Source organism: Sus scrofa, chromosome 13 (genome assembly GCF_054392235.1).
Source record: "Sus scrofa isolate SSC_HxYL_T2T_F1_AM1 chromosome 13, Sscrofa_HxYL_maternal_Yorkshire_Landrace_v2.0, whole genome shotgun sequence".
NCBI classification, from domain to species: domain Eukaryota; kingdom Metazoa; phylum Chordata; class Mammalia; order Artiodactyla; family Suidae; genus Sus; species Sus scrofa.
The window spans coordinates 130,187,211-130,209,620 of NC_139395.1; the positions used below are offsets into that span (position 1 = coordinate 130,187,211).

Here is a 22,410-nt window from a genome sequence, read left to right on the forward strand (position 1 = left end):
GGGTGTTGGCCGCGCGGCTCAAGGCCCTGTGGGGGCGGGGATGCTCGCGCCGTCGCGAGGGGGGCATTGCTGGTAAACTTTCCTGGGTAGGCCGGCGTGGCCCCCGGGCACCCGGACGGCGCGGTGCGGCAGGTGGGCCATAACGCACGCAGGGAGCGTGTGCGGAGAGTACGGCGCAGGCATCATATGGACATGTGTTTGTGAGAAGATCTGCACGCACCTTTGTGTGCATAAATACATATGTTTCTCGGAAGCGTACCTGGAAAGGTGCTTTATCTGTAATAAGCGATTCTCAAAATGTAATCCAGAGCACAGGAACTGTACAGAAAACACGCACACAAGAAAAGGGTTTTGATACTAAACACAAAGCTGTAATTGAAGTGTTTATGCCCAAATGTACAGTGAATTAAACATATGGTGGTATTTATCGTCTGGTGGGTCTGTTTGAAAGGTTTGGTCGATCAATTCGCTTTTCACAAAAATAAAATAATGTAACTAAATGTTTACTAAATACATACTTCTAAGGCAGCATCGGCAGTACAAGTTTATCCACTTTGTGTACTTTTGCATGTGTGTAGCATATCAAGGCGGTTTATACAGTGTAACTTAGATGAGTGATGATGTGACAATATGAGAAAGGGAATGCAAGGGGTTATTTAAAAAAAGGGAAGCAAGCCACATTTTTTTTTTTAAACAAATGCGTTTATCTTTCTAAAGTCCTCAAAATCAGGGCTTGGGGTCTTCTAAGACCTTTGTATGAGCCTAGTGTATAACAAGCAGCTTACTCTTAAGATTAGGCCTAGAAGAAACCTTTTTATTGTTACTTTCGGTTATTCCTGTCTTTAAAGTAAAATAACATTTTCACAGCCTTTTTAGGTGAGGTGTTCTGTTTTCGTACTTTAATCACAATATTTGGAAATTGGTGTAGTCATTATTTTAAAGCAATAGTCTTTTTCTCTCAGTATCAGAGACCTAAATTTTCATACTTAAAAAAAAAGTTCATTCCAAGTAACTTTTACACATCTGGACTCTGGGTGGCCTAATAAGCTCAGTGATGAGACAGGTGTTTTTTTTTTGAGCAAAGTCAAAGGCTCCTGCCCCTGATGAGCCCTTTTTTTTTTTTTTCTTTTTTCTTTCTTTTTTTTTTTTTTTTTTTTTTTTTTTTTGATGAGCCCTTGAAAGAGGGTGGGGAGAAGCCAGAGGCCCTTTCAAGCCATGTATTGGGATGGTGGGGTGGCAAGGAAAATCATCAGAGGAAAGGGAGTGAGATTGGAAACCTCCTCCCAAGCACCAGAAAGAGAGTTCAAAGCATCTTGGTGGTTTGTCCTTAGAGCTGTTTTCATATTTGAAAGAGGGAATGTCAGATTAAACAATGTCACCTGATGGGAATTTAGATAACTGCAGGTTTCCAAAACACTGTTGAGTGTTCAGGGAAACAGCACAAAGAGGGTGAGTCTTACCTTTCAGTAAGATTCTAAAGCTCAGGCTTATTTACTGCAGAACTAGCACCTTTTCAAAGACTTTCCAGAACCAATAAAACATTGTATCTTCCTTCAATATATTTAAGCACTGATTAATTACATATGTAAGTCACTAAGCATAATCCTCTTCAATTAGTAAGCTATCTCAGTAAAACTAAGGTTCATTATCTGAGCCACACAATGAAACAAATGTATTGGCTTAGCTCATTTTTAAAGATTAACACTGTGTCACCATGGTGGGTCCTGTCCAGGCAGCAAACACTATAAAATCAAACCACTCATCCAGGGTGTGAGGATTTACCAACTACACTGATTCTTAATATGGTAATCTCCAAATCTGGGGCCCCAGACTTAGTTTCCCTCAAAATGACCTTATTCCTTCCCTTCCCAAAGGAGAGCCCATCCTCTCTCCAGTTCATAGGGCCCAGGGCTTCTAGTCTGAAATTCTTATACCCTACTCCATGCTGCCTTCTTTCATAACAGAAATTCCTAAATTGTTATTATCGCAATTATAATAATAATACATGAATTTGTTTACCTCCTTGTAATTTATAAGGTATTTCTGTGCATAAATGACTTGATTTGCATATCATGATAAGAGTCATCAGGAGTTCCCATGGTGGCTCAGTGGTTAACGAATCCAACTAGGAACCATGAGCTTGCAGGTTCAATCCCTGGCCTTGCTCAGTGGGTTAAGGATCCAGCGTTGTGGTGAGCTGTGGTATAGATCGCAGATGTGGTTCTGGCGTAGGCTGGCTGCTACAGCTCCGATTGGACCCCTAGCCTGGGAACCTCCATTTGCCACGGGTGAGGCCCTAGAAAAGACAAAAAGACCAAAAAAAGAAAAAAAAAAAAGTCATCAAAAGTGGGCACCTGTGCCATAAACTTCTTCCAGTAAAGTACAGCAAAGGAGTTTTAAAGAAGGCCATATTTTGATCACTTCCATTTCTATATTCCAGAACCTATCCGACCTTGTGGCTTCAACATGAAATACTCAGATAAATGAGCTGCCATACAAAGGTCACATGTATCGTTACCCTACCCTCTAGTCATACAGTATACCAGATCAGAGGTCTCACCAAAATGCGAGCAATAGTTAGACACAAGAATGAGGTAAGGACAAAGAAGTAACTATTGTTACTAGTTTGTAGTACTTTGTCCTAATCTAAAAGCTGTCCTTATTCTTTGAATATAAAACATTTGAATATAAATGTTTCTAGAAAGGAGAAATTACTCTCTTACTGAAAAATTTTAAAGCAAAGAGGCACATCATTAAGAAATTTCTCTTCAACTTTCTAGCTAATTACTCAACAAAAACTTCATATCAGTAACTGTTAGCAGAATTTATATGTGTATTATAAAATGACTAAACAAATCTTAACTTGTTTTAAATATTTCAGCAATATTACACCTGGGGGTGTGGTATGGCAAGATAGCCTACACCTTTACAACTTTCATCATTCAGGAAATAGGACATTTTTAAATTAAGGTGGTTTAATTCCAGACCAACAGGATCTTATTACTGTATTTTTAAAGCCACCATGTTTTAAGATGTTTACATTAGCTGATCTATGTAATTAAAATATTCAAAACAAATGTAATAGCATGAAAAATATATTTTGATACCAAAAATATTATCCTGGCACCGTAACTCTTTTTTGTATTCTTACTCACCCAGGAACTCAGTGGCTTTATGTCTGCAGCATTTACCCCCAAGCATCTTGCTAGTACCCTGTGATATGTTTCTGTTTCATTTTGACTTAATTTGTGCAATTCTTTGTCTGTAGTTTTTCCAGCTATCAGTTTTTGCCATCCACACAGATGCACATCTTAGCCACACATCTCCAGAGCTCAGCACACAAGCTCCTTTTCTCCATCTGTGCTTAGCATGTGATGTGTGACCTTTCCTCATAAGTGTGAACCTTGCCACAGTTTTCCATGACTCTGTGACCTGATTTCATTACAACAATGAACTTTACTTGTGAGTCTTCATTTAAATTACAAAAGCAACACACAACCATCTTACAAGTATTATGCCTCTCAGATAATGAAAATAGCAGGTTGTATCCTGCCTTTGTGATTAGTCAGAATAGAAAACCAACCACACACAGAGCACATTGCTGTACCAATCACTTACTTATACTGATCAGCCATGTGCTTCCTCAGAGCAGTGTTCAAGGCTTCGCACTATGTTGATGATTTTGCTATTCATTCATTCAACAAACATTTATTGAAAGCTTAGTGTGCCAGGCACCATTCAAGAAGCTGTTTAAAGGAGTTCCCATCATGGCTCAGCAGTAATGAACCCAATTAGTACCCCTGAGGATGTGAGTTCAATCCCTGGCGCTCAGTGGATTAAGGATCCCACGTTGCCATGAGCAGCGGTAAGCTGTGATATAGGCCACAGACACAGCTTGGATCCCCTGCTGCTGTGGCTGTGATGTAGGCAGGCAGCTGCCCCTCTGATTGGACCCCTAGACTGGGAACTTCCATATGCCATGGATGTGGCCATAAAAAGACAAAAAGAAAAAAAAAAGAAGCTGTATACAGTAAACCAAATCAAGCCCCTACTCTCACAGAATCTACATTCCAGGTCAATCCTTAAATGTATTGTCCCTGGGGGTTGGGAGGGCAGATGGACTTTCAAAAAATATGTATGTATTAGGCTAAAGTTTGATTTCTGAAAAGAAGACAATATTTAAAAAAAAAAAAAAAAGGCTTAAACAATGTAAAAGTTATTCTCTTACATGGCCATTCAAATTTGTAAGCATTCCAGAACTGATAAGGGATCAAGGACACAGATTGTTCTAGCAGCTCAATGCGTAACTTATACATGGTGGTCTAAGATGCTTTTCTAGCTCCTGCCATCACATTCAGGTTCCAGCCACTGGGCCAGAAAGGAGGTGAAATAGAGGACTTAGGTCTTCTCTTTCAGGACTTGAACTGGTAGTTTACTTAACACTTCCACTCATATTCAATTGGCCAGAATTTGGGCATATGACCATACCAAGCTGCTAGCAAGTCAGGTAAATGACAGGTGCCAAGCTTAAGTGAAATAAGGTGGGGAGAGTTTGGGCATGTATATTATTTTAAATAGGGCTTTTAGAAGAGGCTGCTCAGCTAAAGTGACCCACAGCAGGAAAATGAAGTGGCAGGATGAATGGGCAAATTTTGGAAGAAGGAATATTTCAAGCAGAGGGAATATCAAGTATAAAAGAACTGAGACCAATACAAGGGTGCTATATTCTAGGAATAAAAGTTGACGGGCACAAAGCCAGCCAAGGAATGGCAGAAGAGGGATCCAGGGGCTGTGAAGGCCTTTTTCTTCTAATGAGATGGAAAGCCATTGGAAGGCTTTGAGTGGAGAAGTGATTTGACCCGACTTCTGTTTTATTATGCAAAGTATCAAGTGCAATAGTGCAACAGTGGTAAGGAGACAACTAGTCAGGGGCTAGTGCAGAAATCCCAAAGAGAGGATGGCAGCATGAGGGATGGTGGCAGGAGCTGGTTAACAGAAGCTATACTCTGTGTACATTTTTTTTCTTTGTTAAGGCTGTACCTGCATATATGGAAGTTCCCGGGGCTAGGGGTCAAGTCAGAGCTATAGCTGCTGGCCTATGCCATAGCCACAGCAACACCAGACCTGAGCCACACCTGTGACCTGCGCTGCAGCTTGGAGCAATGACAGATCCTTAACCCACTGATGGAGGCCTGTATCCTTATGGACACTCTGCTGGATTCTTAACCCACTGAGCCACAATGAGAACTCCACTCTGTGTACATTTTATGTAAGGATTGGGAAATATATTTCTGGCATGTGAGAGAAACAGAAGTCAAAGATGATTCTAAGATTTTAAACCAAACAAGTGGAAGAATGGAATGGCCATTTATTGAAATGGGAAAGTTTGAGAGAGGAGAACGTTTATGAGAGAAAAATTAAGAGTTTTGTTTTAGGGTTTGATGTGACTATCCGACATTCACATGAAGATGTCAAATAGGAAACCCAACATACAAATCTTGTGTTCAGAGAAGGTATCAGACCTGATATAATGTTGGGTCTCATTAGTTAAGTAAGGATATTTGAAATCATAGGTCTGGATACAATTGGCTGGAGAGTGAGCGTAGATAAAGAAGAGTTCTCTATTACCTTCTACTGTCTCCTGTCTCAGATGTCCTCCCTGCTCTTGATGGGCTCAGGGAAGTCCAAATAAATTTTGTGATAGGTGGATATCAGGTAACATTCTATCTGTACAAGGACATGATGGAGGTAACCACAGATCATATTAATGGCTACCATTTACTGAAGGTCATTGCTTGTTACCAAGCACTCTTGTCTTTGCTATCCCTAATTTTCTCAAAACTTGGAGAGGTAAATAATATTGCTATCTCAGTTTGACTCATGAGTTAACTAAAGTATCAAGCCTAAATTGCTGCTTTAAGTTCATTTGGAAAATGGCAAAATGAGAATTTGCACTCAAGGTGTCTGATTGCTGTGTCTGCTTTTCCACTGAGTGAAACTGAGCAGGTCAAGGTGAGAAAGTGCAAGTGTTTGCTGCAAAGTCCTTTCATGAATGGAGAAGAGAGAAATGCAAAGTGGAAAAAAGGGGCAACTGCTTGAGAGAAGGAACCACATCTTAATAACATTTATACGACCCACATTTTCTAGATCAGAATCTTGAAAAATGTTATTGAATGCAGTGGTTACAATCAAGCAACTGGATTCACTGGGCTGCACTTCTTTGATGCTAGCAGTGCATCCACACAAGGAAGAGAGGATTACACAAGGAAGACCTTTGTCCCACTCTCCCTACCACTCACTGTCACCTCCCCTTCCCCCTACATGGCAATCAGGGTGTGGAGTATTCTTGAAGACAGGTTTTGTGGGCAAAAAAAGCAATATACAGTAATTCATTCAGTTTCAGTTATTACAAATTTGAAAACCTAGTTTTCCTTTAAGCTTTCAATTTCGAGTTCTATATATGTCTCTCTTTAAGTGAATGTTTACAATTTTGTTAATTAAATTCCTATGAATTATTAAACTGCATTTCTACATTTAATGTATTCAATCTTCTTTTTAAAATACTTCACTGCTCAACAAACAAAAGAATCACAAGTAATGCTCATAAATATGATTACAAAATATGATGAATCTTAAGTTCTTTCGATTATTACAAAAATACAAATTTAATAAAATTCTCATATCTTTTTCACTTGAAATCAGAAATCTAAGTCAATTACACAGCTCATGTAGGTGGTTTAAATTGGCATCACAAGGGAAGTTCCCATCATGGCTCAGCTGTAACAAACCCACTAGTATCCGTGAGGACTTGGGTCAATCTCTGGCCGCCCTCGGTAGGTTAAGGATCCAGCATTTCTGTGGGCTGTGGTGTAGGTCACATGTGCAGCTTGGATCCCACGTTGCTGTGGCTGAGGTATAGCTGGCAGCTGCAGCTCCAGTTTGACCCCCTAGCCTAGGAACTTCCATACACCCTAAAAAGACAAAAAAAAAAAAAAAAATTGGCATCACAAGGATAACCTGTTAGGCATTCTAAAATGTCAAATTATCTTAAACATTACAAATGTTTAAAATACCAAACGCAAATATGCATGAATTACTTCTAAGCATAGAATTAAAATGATAAATAGTATTTTGAGTTTACTTTAGCAAACTTAAAAAGTTTACTTTGGAAGAGCTTCTAGTAAGTATTGAAATACTTATTTATCTCTTTATGCTTTACTGAGGCTAAAAGAAACATGCTTTAAATAAACAATCTACTGGCCTAGATGAATTGGGATCAGTTGCTAATCGTCCTGAGAGGTTCTGGCTGGAGATGGAGACATCAGGGCAGTACTTCTCACAGCTGAGAAGAAATACTAACACCCCCCCCCGTTAATGCCAACCAATGGGAACCCCAAATTCTTACCTTCAAATGGATGGTATTCTTGCTGCCACAGTTCCTATTCACACATTCTGGCTGCACCTACTTCTTTCAAGTGATATGTATTTGTACCCCTACAGCTAGATTTGCTGACACACATAGCTAGATTTAATCCATTTATAAACTACTTCATTTTATTCTGAATTGCTTTTATTTTTTTCTTCTCTGATGGGACTGCAATTCTTATAGAAATTAATTGTGCACATTCTCATGTCCGTGGTTGGCTCTGTAGTTCAGACCAAACACATATACACACACACATTATAGCCACTAGAAAATGAGCAGGCTTCACTTTATGAGAAGAATACACCAAATACCCTTATTGGCAAGGTTTCTCAAACTGTGTTCCACTCATTATGAGCACAGAGTCTGTGTTTTGGGGAGTAAAATGTTCAATATCAAAGACGTTTGGGAAACTTCACACTTTCTAGAGATTTGCAATATTTGTTATCATATTAAAGACTGAGAGACCTTGTAGCATGCAAATCTTATCAACCTGTTGAATCCCTTTTATAAAAGCATACTTTTCAAAATCTTGCAAAGTTAGCATTCTGTGGGATGTATTTGGTAAACTGTATTCAAATTTGATAAAATGTTTTTAGTCCTTGCTCTTTTATTTTTTACTTTTTTTTGGAGAGCAACGGTTAGATATACAACTAAATGGGCATCCTAATAGTTCCTTTCCCCTAAACTGAGCCCACCCAGCCACAAACAGAACTGAACAATCGCAGCCCTTTCCCACAGGGGAAACTGCTCATCCAGGGGCAAAGGGTAAGAGAAACTGTGTGTCCTTCGGCAAGGCCCCTCCAAAAAGAGAAGGGAAGTCACTGAGCACCTTGTGCTCACTCACTTCCTTTCCACAATCTTGAGAGTCACTGTACTTTGTAAAGACTCAGAGACCTCATCCTGGGGCACAGGAGCTCCACCGCTTCTACGGCTTCTGATGTTGTGATCTTCCTTGAGCAACACAAAGGGAAGGCTATGCATGCCAGTACCCAGGTTATAAAAGAATCAAATACAACAAACCTGGTATCATACACATTTAGTGATAGGCAGCACAGCCACACGGCTAGTTAAGAGGCCAGATGAACTGGGTTCCAGATACAGCTCTACTCGTGTTATATGTAATCTTAGAAAAGGCTCAACTTGCTCAGAAACTCAGCTTCCTTATTGCTAAAATAGGGAGCACATTAACCACATTGCTCCAGGGTGAGTATTCAAAATATTTATCAACCACTTCTGCATGGCCACACCAGATCATCCTGCTAACTGGCAGCCTCACAGCCCATCTCCTTCACTTGGTCAACATCCATCAGTGGTGCCTGGCCTATTTCACAGGGCTGTCACATGCATCTAATTAAATAATGTTTGTGAAAGCAGACCAAGCCTCCATGCAAAAGCAACCTATTTTTAGTCATTATTATTCTGTAAAATAAATGACATAAAGAATAAGGGAGATGGGAAGCCTCTTAAACACATTTCACCTGTTTCACACTCTAGCCTCCCTGCCAGGGGCAGCCTGACTAACTTTGAGGGCAGAAGTCACTTTGAGCAATAGCAGGAGGAAGTGAAGACCCGGGCCAAGACCAGCCCATGACACAGCTTAACCTCAGAACATCAAATAGTAGTAAGAGCGAGCATTTTATTGAGTACTTACCATGTGTTAGGCCTTGTTCAAAACCATTTTACGCAGATTAACTCATTTAATCCTCACCACATCCAGATGAATGAGGAACTATTATTATCCCCTGTCCACAGATGAGGAAACCGAATCGCAGGCTGTTTAAGTGACTTGCTTGAGGTTCCCTAGCTAGTAAATGTCAGAGCTGGACTTTCATCCGGGCAAATGAGTTCATGCCCTTAACCACCACTCCAAGCAAACAGATCTAAGCCTGGCAGGGATGGGGAAGGGGGGCTGCAGCCAGAGAGCATTACGGGTCCCAAGCCTCACCTGGAGGTCCTGGGAAGCCTCTCTTAGGACCACAGGTGTCTATAACCCAAGGAGGTTTCCAGGAGCAGACCTCTCCGCTGCTTGTGTAGGGGAAGCATGACACCCTCCGTGTCCAGAAGCTCCTGGCTGGCAGAAATCCTTGTCCCCAGGCATCAATAACTGGGGCACCCCCATTCTGAGGAGGGGTAGCTCCATGCCTTAGCACAGGTGGAAGGCAGGGGAAGGGAGCAGGAGGAAAGGAAAGGAAGAAGCAGACTGCAGTCCTCCCTTCAGCAGGGAAAAGGCAGCCAGGTCAGTGGGTTTGCCTTTGGGTAGGAAGATAAGCTTTATTGAGTAAATATACCTGGAGCAGAGGGCTAGGCTGGACTTCCTTCTACTGAAGAGTCAGAGAGGAGTGAAGGCAGAGAGAAGGACCTGCAGGGCTTGAAGCTGGGGGCAAATTTGTATTGTAAAGGGCTAGATAGTAACTATTTTAGTCTTTGGGGGGCCACATTCTTGCATTTTTTATCTCCCTTTCCAGCACTTTAAAAAGGTAAAACCAATCCTAGCTCCAGGCTGCTGCTGGATCTGGTCTGCAGGTTATAGTTTGCCAACTAAAGAAACCATCAGTAAATCTCTCCATTTTACCTGGGTCTCACCCTGGAGAGGCACTATGGTGAGGAAAGGGACACAAAGTTCTCTTCTTACTCTGGTGAAGTTCGTCAAATCTGATGTATATTCCACTGAGGTACTTCAGGACTCTTTATGGCAACCCAAAGTTTTGCTCTGGGGATTTGTATGCCATGCACAGCTGTGCTCATGGGCATCTCCACAAGAATTATGTTTCATGCCACATTCCATTTAGGAACTGATGCCCAAGTCAATATTGCAAAGCAATGATACCCACTATTATCCTATTTCAGGGAAAAATAGAGTAGCAACATTTTCCTCTTTGGTACCCAAAAATGGAATGTCTCAGTGTCTTTGAGAAGAGCCTGCCTTCAGCAGGAAGAAACTGTACCTTTAAGTAAACTTGACTCTTAGCCATAATGTCTTTTTTTAAAAGCCCAGCTATGCAATAAGGAGGCTCAGCTATAAAGACAAGCAGCTTTATATATTTTGTTATTAGAAGGGTAGCTCATTGTCCTACCATCTGACCCAAATTATCTGTCTCATAGCTAGACATAAAAATCTTCTCTTCCCACTTTGAACTTGAACTGCTATTTATTAAAATTACTCTCTTTTTTTTGGCTATGCTAATTCCTGGGCCAGGGATTGAACCCATGCCACAGCAGCAACTGGAGCCACTGCAGTGACAGTGCCATATCCTTAACCTGCTGCACCACAAGGGAGCTCCTACTAAAGTTATTCTTAACTAACACAAAGGCATTGTCTTAAGGCAAGTAAGTGGGAAAAGGGGAAGGAACTTAGCATATTTATAACACTTTTTTTAAAAACTAAGAATTGACAGAAGGCATCCAAATAATCATTAGAATTTAGAGCTTCCCAATGCATTTCACATAGATGAATGTGTTAGAGAAGTTACTTACAATGGAACACAAGGCAAGGTTATTGATATGGGGCAAAGGACAAAAGAATTTTCAGTCAGAACATGAAGTTTGAGAAGAAAAAAATGAGAGAGGGAAGGGGCCAGGAGAAACATCCAAGTGAGAGGCTTTGGTGCACTGTGGCTTCGAGGCTTGAAAGGGGCCACTATCTGGGGCAGAAAGGTTTTGGAAACAATTTTCCCTATTTCTCAAATCCTGCCTAAGCCCTGCTTGAAGGGAACTCTAGGAAGCAAGGAAGCACGAATCAAATTCATTACATTTCCCCTTGCCTGGGCAGTCTACTGAGATCTTCCTGATAAAGGTTCCTGTGTTGACCAAGGCAGGCCGACTACCCTGCCTGTTGACCAAGAAACTGTAATAAGAGAACTGCCCCAAAATAAATTTTAGGAAAATGCTCTATGGATGTTAAAAATTATGAATATTTATCTACTTGGAGTGGTCTAGATAAATTAATAGTTGGAAGCTTTGAAATCAATTTTATCTTAGAGATCCCCTTAAATCCTATGAATTGGGTGTGTGTGTGTGTGTGTGTGTGTGTGTGTGTGTGTGTGTGTAACTTACCAAGCAGCAGTGCCTTTCATTTGCAATTATCTCCTAGCTACTGTTTTTGTATTCTTTCTGGCTTTCCCCCAAAATGTTTGCATGAAGCAGCTTAAAAACTTCTAATGCCCAAATTTCTCCAAAGTCCCACCTGCATGTGCCCCTCTGCCCTGGGCTCTATGCTGCAGTCACACTGAGTTTTTCCAGTTCATCGCATGTGCCATGCTCCCTCCCACCACAAAGCCTTTGCTGCTGGAGTGACAGCTGCCTGGGACACCACCTCTCCCCAGGCTAATCTCCACACCCATACACTTCCAAGTTAACCCCATACTTTCACTCTTCCTTCTGGTCTCAATTCAAGCATCACTTCCTTCGGAAGACTTTCCTGACCCCTGGAAAAGAACAAATGTCCCTATTATTCATATGGTCCCTTTCTAACAGGACTCTGCTCCTCCACAGTGCTTATTGCAGTGGCCATTTTATATGCATTTGTCTAATTATTTGCTTTATAGTCTCTCTTATCCACTAGACCATGAACTTCTTGCTGGGAAAGATTATGCTTGTTTTATTTACTAATGTACGAGGCACAGAGTAAGCACTCAAGGTGAGAGATCATTATTATATACATCTGGAAGAGTAGATCAACTTTTCATTTGAAGGCTTTTACAGCACTGTATACAAGTTTACCACTTACAAAACTGACCAAAAATTCCCGCTCCAAAGTAATCAATGTATAAGCATGATGCCAACTACTCCATCTGATAAATCAGTAGGACATGAGAAACAATGCTATTAGATAAACAGCATATTGTTCTGAAGGGTCAATTTGTTCATGGGGTAGTGAGATAGTTATAACAAAGAGATTTATGGAGTTTTCAGAAAGAAATTTTAAAGACCTTTTGAGCTGTAGGCAGAGCATGTAGGGCCCCTCCTGAGACTTCCTGACCTCCATTTCTTACCTTAGTGAGCCTGCAGGGGCACGAGTTCTACCATTAAGAGTAGCATGGTGAGAATTTTGAGAAGTGCTTAAAAAAAGATTACAAAACACGTGCTAAATATGAAAAAAGGATACCTTTTTCTCTAATCTTTTAAAAATGAGATCAGAATAATAGGAATATGTAAGATCTATGCCTACAACCTTGCAATTTCTAAAGCTTAGATCAGTATATGGTAAACCACTGTTTTATAAAGTATATAATCTCATATCTCTATATCTGTATATAGATATATTCCTGATTTATAGAGGAAATATTTGAGCTAATAGAGTGTTACAGAAATCCTAGTATTGTCTTAGATCAGGCTTGTGTTTGATAAACATGTTAAATGCCCCAGATTGATTTAATGTAAAACAGGTACATAATAACACACAAGCAAAAGTGTACAAAAGGCCCTTTATAACCAAAATGTTTAATAAATAATATTTCATTATTTTTACAGATATATGCCAAAGAAACTGGAAAGTGCCAAGAAAAGCAGAAATGGTATTTAGGGCTTTGGCCAGCTTTGGCCCTGAATTCAAATTTTTGACCTGAAAGTTTCCTCAAGATTTGTGCTTTGAAGATGATGATCTAGAACAGATGTTGCAATGAACACACACACACACACCCCAAAATAATTCTTTTTTTTTTTTTGTCTTTTTAGGGTCACACCTGTAGCTTATGGAAGTTCCTAGGCTAGGGGACAAATCGGAGCTGTAGCTACTGGCCTACACCACAGCCACAGCCAACACCAGATCAGAGAGACATCTGCAAACTACACCACAGCTCAGCGCAATTCTGGATCCTTAATCCACTGAGTAAGGCCAGGGATCAAACCTGCGTACTTATGGTTACTAGTCAGGTTTGTTTCTGCTGAGCCATAATGGGAACTCCCATGAATTTAAGGATTAGGGATTCTTATATGTGAAGATTATTTCCTTTAACCGTGGTCCTATGATTTAGCTTTCATAAAATAAATAATTTACAATTTGAGCAAACTAACATCAGCTTCTTTTAGGGCTGCAGAAAATGGCTTGTGGGGGCTAATAAGAAATAGGGGCTGGAGTTCCTGTCATGGTGCAGTGGTTAACGAATCCAACTAGGAACCATGAGGTTGCAGGTTCGATCCTTGGCTTTGCTCAGTGGGTTAAGGATCCAGCATTGCCATGAGCTGTTGTGTAGGTCACAGATGCGGCTCGGATCCCACATTGCTGAGGCTGTGGTGTAGGCTGTTGGCTACAGCTCTGATTAGACCCCTAGCCTGGGATCCTCCATATGCCGCGGGAGCAGCCCTAGAAAAGGCAAAAAGACAAGAAAGAAAGAAAGAAAGAAAGAAAGAAAGAAAGAAAGAAAGAAAGAAAGAAAGAAAGAAAGAAAGAAAGAAAGAAAGAAAGAAAGAAAGGAAGAAAGAAAGAAAGAAAGAAAATAGTGGCTGGACAAGTGTATAAAGTGTGTAGAGCCTTTGTTCTGTTCCAAGGGGTTGACAATCCTTAGAAGGCTTACAGACCATTATTTATGACTCACTCCCCTCCACCCACACTTCCTCTCCAAGCTCTTAATACCATTTAGAGCTTTTTGTGTTATCCCAGCTTTTTAATCCCACCATTTCCTACTGTTCTCCAATCAACTGCTTTCTTAGTGGGGATCCTGAGAAGGAATGGCTAAGGCATGGTAGATCAGGGCATTTTTCACAAAAACCAATCTAGATTCTCCCAAGTGACTAATGACTTGGTGCCCTCAACCTCACCTGGCCTCAGCTACCTCAAATAAAGCTTCAAGCTAGGTGTAGGCCTTGTTCTGTCTTCCACAAAATCAGGGCACAACAGCATCTAAAACTTGTTTTGGTTGCTCCCAGTCTAAATACTTTCTCAGATCTAACCAGTAGCACCTAATTCATCTGGTTGCATTTAATCCCATTTCCCTGGTAGGGAGGCCAGTCCACTGACCTGCCTTCCTTCAGGCTAGATCCTTGGATCACAGCACTCTTGAGCCCTTCCAGCAGCCCAGAACATGGGCACAGGGTGGATGGAAGCCCTGATCTGTATCCCAAGCATTAGGTTGAAACTTACTTCTCAGCTGCATCTTGCCAACCCATTTTCCTAGAGGCTCAGATCTGTTTCATCCCTGCCAGTGCAAGATATCTCAGCAAGCCTACTTTCTTTAATCTGCACTTCCTCACTTCAGTCCTTACTTGGCCTCTAACTCTGCCCTCCCACTTCTCCTCCTAGGCTTTCACCAAGTCTACTGTTCCTCTGGGCATTAACCTTCAACTTCCAGCCCTGATCTGGATCCCCTGCCTGAGTCTGCTTTAGCCTGAGAGGTCTCTAGATCCCTACTAACCCTTCCTTTACCTACCTCCTGTCACTTCAGGTCTGCACCTCCACAAACCCTTTCATTTGCACATGTGCACGTGTGCTCACACACACATGTACACATATACACACAAACACACACACTGCAAAGGAAAAATTCATCTAATTTGTATCATGGCTGGGTATGCATATTCCTTTTCTATTAGTAGGAACTAACAGCTGGTAACCAGTGGCAGACTTACCTTCCACCATCATAGAGCTCTCCCCAGCTCCACAACTTCCTGACTTCTACCCATCCCAAATCCCTTTAAGGTTGGCCAGTTCTAGGAAGTGTGAACAAGGCCACTTCCTCTTATCTGGAAAGAAACCTAATCGCTACCCTTTGTCTTCCTCATAGGACTACCTCCCACCACAGCACACACTCCCTAGGATATTTCCAAATCATTCAAGTGACTGCTCCAAGTGTCTTAGAGGGAGTTCAGTGTTTACTGTGCAACATTCCTAAATGCCACCAATTTAGGAAGTACCTGCCAGCAGACACTAAGCCTTATAAGACACTGAAATGAGTTGTGCAAGAAGGTTTAGAGTCTCACTCCCTGGAGGTCTTTCAAGGCAGGATGGATTCTTATCTGCCTAGGATGATTATGTGGAATACTGCTAGGGGGCCAAGGGATAGAGCAGCTTATCATCAACAAATAATATTTATTAAACTTCTGAGCATTCATAATACTGTGTGAGAGTCCATTTATACTAAAAGAGAATTTCAAAGACACAGCCCCCACTCTTAAAGAAAATTTTAACTAATGAAAGAAAAGGTTTGTATGGCATACAAATAATATAATGAATTAGCAGTACTTTAAGTTTTCAAACCATATAGATTTCTTTCTCTTCTCACACTCCTTGGTTTTGGTTTGAGACTAGGCAGAGCAAGATTTTCAGTGAACAATTTTTTCTGGCTCATATTTTCCAAGAGCGGTGAATGATGTAAAATATGAAGAGGTATCAGAAGAATTAAGTGGGGCAGAAAGCACAAACTGGCCTCAGTTCTATCATGTAGAAAGCAGGAAGCTGCTGGGTTTGGTCTCAAAGGATTCTTCAATTTGTAACGCCCTGGGATTCTAGGTCAAGAAATAGTTAGGGTTGGGGGCGGGGGACGGACTATAAGAAAGTCGGAAGAGAGCAAATTACTGAGTATTTGTCCCCTTAGAGCCATAAAATAGTGTTGGCCCCTGGGGCTATGATTTTCAGCAGACGAATAAGGTGATATTCTTTAAAGGCCAGTCCACTCATATAAACACTTTCTGGCTGAGAAATGAATGATTTGCACAGGAATATGTCCACCCCATTCCCTCCAGCAAAGGAGGGAACCATGTGGCCCATTCCTCCACAGCCTTAGATTTGTGCTGTGTGAATGCACAGAGCTCAGGAGGGCCAATTTATATAATCATGCTTATGTCTCCCTAAGAAAGACTCTTTCTGAGTTACTTCATTCATCATTACTCATGAGACCAGGGCCATGAGGGCTTCAGCCAGCAAAACAGATCTTTGTATCTCCTCTAAGTGGACCAACTAATGTTAAATACACCCTCCTCCACTGGGACCTACCACAGGCCAAGGGCCCAGGGTATGGCTTAGAGGAGCACACTGGATGCTAACCCCTCAGTTTTGCCACTTATGCCAGGCACTACCTAACAATGCAGGGATTTTGAAAATTCTATACATGTATGCCTCCATATGAAGCAAATAACTGATTAAATAGGTTTTATGATTTTCTTTAATTTCTCTGCATATAGAGAGATGTGAGTGGACCAAATTTTATCACTTACTTCTAAACATAGTCCTTCCTGGCCACTGAAAGAAAAGCATGAACAACTTTCCCTCAACTTTCAGGAAAGCTGATGTTGTGTACACTGAAAGTGTTATAATGTAATCTCCGCTTTGAGTTTATTGTATATTTCCCTTCCAGGAATATACAGGAAATAGGGTGTGGTTAGTTATGTGGCTCTTTCACTTCAGTGCAGTTATTTGGCTGAACCTACTTCTTGTTACTATCCTCTTAAGCAGAGTCAGTGAACCTCTGAAAACATAATTTCTAGACTTCTCACATCTGGTGGCCCCTTTTTTTTCTTTTCTTTCTTTTCTTTTCTCTTTCTTTCTTTCTTCCTTTCAAGTTGAATTTCCAAAGGTAAACAATAAGACTGTAAATTTAATTTTCCAATACTTCAGTCAAGGATTAACTGCTAAAGAGAAGAAAATGTTTAGCTTGTTTCACTCACATTAAAAAAATACATGTATGTGCCAAGTTTGATCAATATATAGTTGGTCAATCTTCAGTTTTATTTAGTCAACCATTTAGTCTATTATATAATTCATTAAATGTTTAGAGTAAAACTCTTATTCATTTATTTTTCTTTTTAAAACCATACCTCCGGCATGTAGAAGTTCCCAGGCTAGGGGTCAAATTGGAGCTGCAGCTGCTGGCCTACACCACAGCCATGGCAACACTGGCTCTAAGCTACATCTGGGACCTATGCCACAGCTTGCAGAGAACCCAGATCTTTAACCCACTGAGTGAGGCCAGGGATGGAACCTGTATCCTCACGAACACTATGTTGGGTTCTTAACCTGCTGAGCCACAATGCGAAATCCTAGAATAAAATTCTTATAGTTTTATCCACATTTTAACATTTTAGCTTTCTAAACATACTGCAAAAGGAGTTCTCTTGTGGTGCAATGGGTTAAAGATTCAGCGTTGTCTCTGCAGTAGCTTGGGTTACTGCTGTGGCATGGGTTCAATCCCTGGCCCAGGAATTTCCACATGCCTCAGGTGCAGCCAACACACACACACACAAACATGTTGCATAACTATGTTATTTTCAACATTAAAGAATTGATCCAGTTTTTTAAACATAACTTCTCTTAGCATGCTAAGATAAATCTTTTTTTTTTTTTTTTTTTTTACATATTCTGTCATTAAACTGTTGTTTTTAAAGTGCTGATTTATCTATGTTCCTGACAGTTTAGGAGAAAGATTTTCAATATAGAAGGACTGATAATGGTAAATCTTCACTCAAGGAATGAATTCTCCCTACTGGAAGTTTAGTAGATATTCCAATTTCAAAGATGGATCTTGTTTTATTTTATTTACTTATTTATTTATTTATTTTTTGCTTTTTAGGGCCACACCCACAGCATATGGAGGTTTCCAGGCTAGGGATCCAATCGGAGCTACAACTACCAGCCTATGCCACAGCAATGCCAGATCTGAGCCGCATCCACAACCTACACCACAGTTCATGGCAACGCTGGATCCTTAACCCACTGAGTGAGGCCAGGGATCAAACCCACAACCTCATGGATCCTAGTCGTGTACATTAACTGCTGAGCCATGAAGGGAACTCCCTAAAGATGGATCTAATTTTATTCCTTTGTAGTCAATTGTTAAAAGCTGCTAGTTTTAGGGGCCAAATCCATGCAAGTGAACTCCCAGTGTTCTTGAATATGCATGGGAGAAAGTAGAAGAGAGCAGAGCATCCTTTTGCTTTAGGAAGCCCCTGGGATCAAGCTCATCTGACAAATGCCAGAGGAAGGGGGCTGAGACTCATTTCCTCAGGAGCTGTGAGGCTTTGAGAAGTTTACTCGACCAAATCTGAACATTTAGTTTCTTTGTTAACTGAGGATAATATCTACCTTGCAGAGCATTTGTAAATATTTTAAGTATTACATATCAATTATTAATCAGTGTTTTTCACAGTAGATGTTCAATAAACGATGGCTGGGCATTTGAGTGCTTGTCTCCTTTTCTTCCCTCTATGGACTATAAATTCCTTGAGAGGAAGAATTACAGTTTCTGCTATAGATTGTCCCAGGTTGCTGGTGATAAATAAATATTTGTTGAGTTGAAAATTTCAGTTTTGAAAGGCTTTCAAAATAATCTTTCTTTTAGAGTTTTAGGCTACTGAATCTGACTCATTTTTCCCTTCAACTTCCTAAAATCTAATTTCCTGGTGTTTAGGAGCACATCTGACATTACTGGGTATCACACCATCTAAGGTGACCTGGGCACTTTCTCCTCAGACTCTAAATCCATTTCACAAGCAATTCTCTCTCTCTCTCTCACTCTCAGAATTAAATACAAGTAGCAGTTCACCTGGTTGTTTCCTTTACCCTATAAGAGATGAAACTATCAGAAAATAGAAAAACAAGTTACTAATTTATCAGATGATTTTGCTTTCAGCACAATGAGACCTCTAACAGATGTCCTGTTAGCCAGATCCCCCTTTACTACTCACTGCACCTTGTTTGTGCCAATTTTGTATTTTGTTGAGGGGATGTGAAGTTAAAATATATATCCTGTACAGGCAAATTAGTTTTGCCTTATCCTGGGCAAATATCCTATTCTCCTCTAGAACGCTTCCTCAGACTCAGATTCTAGAGTTCAATATCCTTACCTTCTTGCCCTCGTCTATCTCCTAATAGGAAATTGTGACTACTCTTTCATGCATGTGTATTTCTAAAGACAAGGAAGTCTTTTCTTGTCTCAGGACTGGGCTTACCCTATTTCCCCTTTTATTTAGTTAGAAATGTTTGCAGTTGCAAGGAACAGAAAATCAGCTCTTAAAATGGCTTTTAAAAATAGAAATTTTCTCCTTCTCTGTCTTCTCCCCTCCTCTTCCAGGAGCCAGCTGCCCCACCTCCCACCCCTTTTTCTTCACTGCAACAAGCAACCCAGATTCACAGTGTTGGAGTCATTGTTTCTCTTGATTTGTTCTTCATTCTCAAAATGACTAGAGAGGCATCAGACCTGGATTCAACCAGGAAGAAAGTGTAGGGTGATCCCAGTCACGTCTGCCTTTCATACCAAGAAACAAACGCAGTCCCAGAAGACCCCAGTAAACCTCAACTTCTATCTTATCGGCCCATGTGTGTCACTTGGACATACCTAGTAGCAAGGAAACATGGGAAAGTGAATTGCTAGTCCATGCTTGACAGTGAAAATGGCAAGGCAGTTGGGGATGACTCTTGGTCAGCTAACCAACAGCATCTACCACAGCTTTCCGGTATAAACTAGCAGACAGCTGACATACCAGCTTTGCCAGCATTATCCTAGACCTGGGCCATTGTTATTTATGGTTCTTCTCAAAGCTAATGACAACCAAAAAGTTGTAGATAGCAAAATCAGATACTAATTGCCACAGACTTTGCCACGTTGTGTTTTCCAAACTTACAGACCAAATCAATCACTTAGAATACATATTAAACAGAAGTACACATTTATTGCAATTTCCCCAGAAAGAGTCAAATTCAGTTGGTCTAAGGATAGAATTTAGATTTTGGAAAAACATGCCAGTGGGTTTTTCTTATCAAACAATTTTGAAGATTATTGGTCTGAAGGATATCTCTCATTGGCCCTGCTCTGGTTATAAATATTTAGCTTCTTAAGACATTATCAGGAAAAGAGTTATATTAACACATTTTTTCCCCTTTAGATGCTACTCCATTTATTCTTTTTCTATGCCCTTATACTCTTTCTCTTATGCATTTCTCTCATAGTGTTCCTCTTCAAATGTTCTACTCCAGATAAATTCCTTCTACTCCCTTTCTTTTCCTGTCCCATGGCATCACTACAAAGGCCTCTTCATTTCTTGTAAATCCATCCCAACCCAACCTTGACCCTACCCCTCTCTTTTATTGCCTAAGCTCCAATTTCCAACACAGGTCAGTATGTCTTTTTCTTACAAGTTTTACTTCATTGTTTCAGCAATTAGTCTCTTATAAAACACCGTTTTACTACAGACGTCATGTGATCTCAATTAACATTTAAAAGAAAATTTTGTGAGTTGCCATTGTGGCGCAGCAGTAACGAACCCAACTAGTAACCATGAGGATGTGGGTTCCATCCCTGGCCTTGCTCAGTGGGTTAAACATCTGGTGTTGCTGTGACTGTGGAGTGGGCTCAAAGCTGTACGTCTGCTTTGACATCTAGCCTGGGAACTTCCGTATGCTGCACGTACAGCCCTAAAACGCACAATAAAATAAGAATAAAAATCAAAAATAAAAGAAAAACTCTTATGCTCCTTTATTTATATGCAATCACATCTCTTGTAGACAATGTTTTTCAGAAGTGAGGAGCACTGTATGCATGAACAGTACACAAAGACATGAGCAGATGTAACAGGCATTGACCAGGATGAGGCTGTGGTGGGCTGAGGTGGTTAGGCAAAGCTCAGAGTGGAAAGAAAATTTGTTCTGAATCCTGAAAAGTAGGCTGAGTTTGGAAAGGCAGGAGAAACACACACACACACACACACACACACACACACACAGAATTCTATAAAGGTGAGCATTTTTCTTCCTTGCATTAACTTTCTAACTCTTTATTTGACTTCTTGTTTGCTTCTCCCTACTAGGATGTATGCTCCATAATGTAGGAATTTTTCTTGTTTTTATTTTAACTTTTAAATGCTCACCAGGGCCTGATACAGAGTAGCTACTCAATTATTTGCTGACTGAAGTGCTTGTGAGTGACTGAATGAAGGAATGGTCAGATCAGCCTAACAGAAGCAGTATTTCAGTAGAGCTGGAGTAGAATGTGCAGTTCATGATTTGTAAGAATGCTGGACTTGAGGCAAGAGAGTTTCAAGTTTGGCTTTTAGGCAAAGAGGAGGGGGGACATGGTAGAACTCCTCAGTTCTTCTTGCCTTGGTTCTACATTTAGCGTAACTACTTCAAAGACACTGGAAAAGGAGAGAAAATACAGATTGCTGATGGACTGGCTGATGAGGCTGTGAGGCTGCTATGGGCTGGCAGTTCTGGCTGTGAGGCACAGATCAGTTAAGTGGTAGGCTGCTGATGGACACTAGAATGTTTGTGGGGACAAGGCTCTTTTTCTGGACACAGGGACCATACCTCTTACATGTGCATTTTGTCTCCATTCTTGCCACTTTTATCCCAATCCACAGCCTCTGTAATCTCACTTGTAGTTCCTAAAAGTGTCCCTTAGAACAGTAAAACTTCCAGACTTCAAGACTCTCCCTCCCTCCTTTCTTTCCACTTGCATATCACAATACACAAAGTCCTCTCCAGCACATCAGCAATACCACTGCCTTGAAGGACTGCTCCCATGATGTAACTTTCCTGATTAGCGACTAGGGCAGAACTCTATTTTAACTCCTTCCATCTTTAGGGCTAGCTTTCTCTCCCTTTCCTTTCTCCTCTCCAACTCTCTCCAACCGGTAATCAGTCTTCTCTATACGTATACTCAATGCTTCTTCTTTTCTAGGCAAACGTGGGCTGCTCATATTAATTTGGTAATACACAAATGGGCCAGATATTGTCCATGAATACCTGGCTCCTTTACACTCATATCTCCCCTGTTTTGAGGGGTCTATAAACCTGAGAATATTTCTCATATTTCATTGCCAGCAAGATTTCAGATACCATTCAGGCTCTGCCAGTCAGATGCATTGGTGAGAGATTTGGAAGGCAGAAAGGACAAGGCAGTTATCATAGGCTTTCTACTTTGTTAATGGGTGAGGGGCACCCTTTGTCATTTCATCCCATGGAGCTCAAGACTATGAAGTCAGCAGAGTTCCTGCGTCCTCCAGATCTGGGGAAGCAGAAGCTCTTCGGTGATTTGTGTAAAGTTCTGGCAGGCACCATC

General features: G+C 40.8%; 1 protein-coding gene across 13 annotated transcripts in view; it reads left to right on the forward strand.

Moving 5' to 3' along the window:
* Positions 1 to 22,410, forward strand: part of LOC106505748 (uncharacterized) — a 1,225,997-nt gene that overhangs the window by 1,152 nt on the left and 1,202,435 nt on the right. The window lies entirely within an intron of this gene.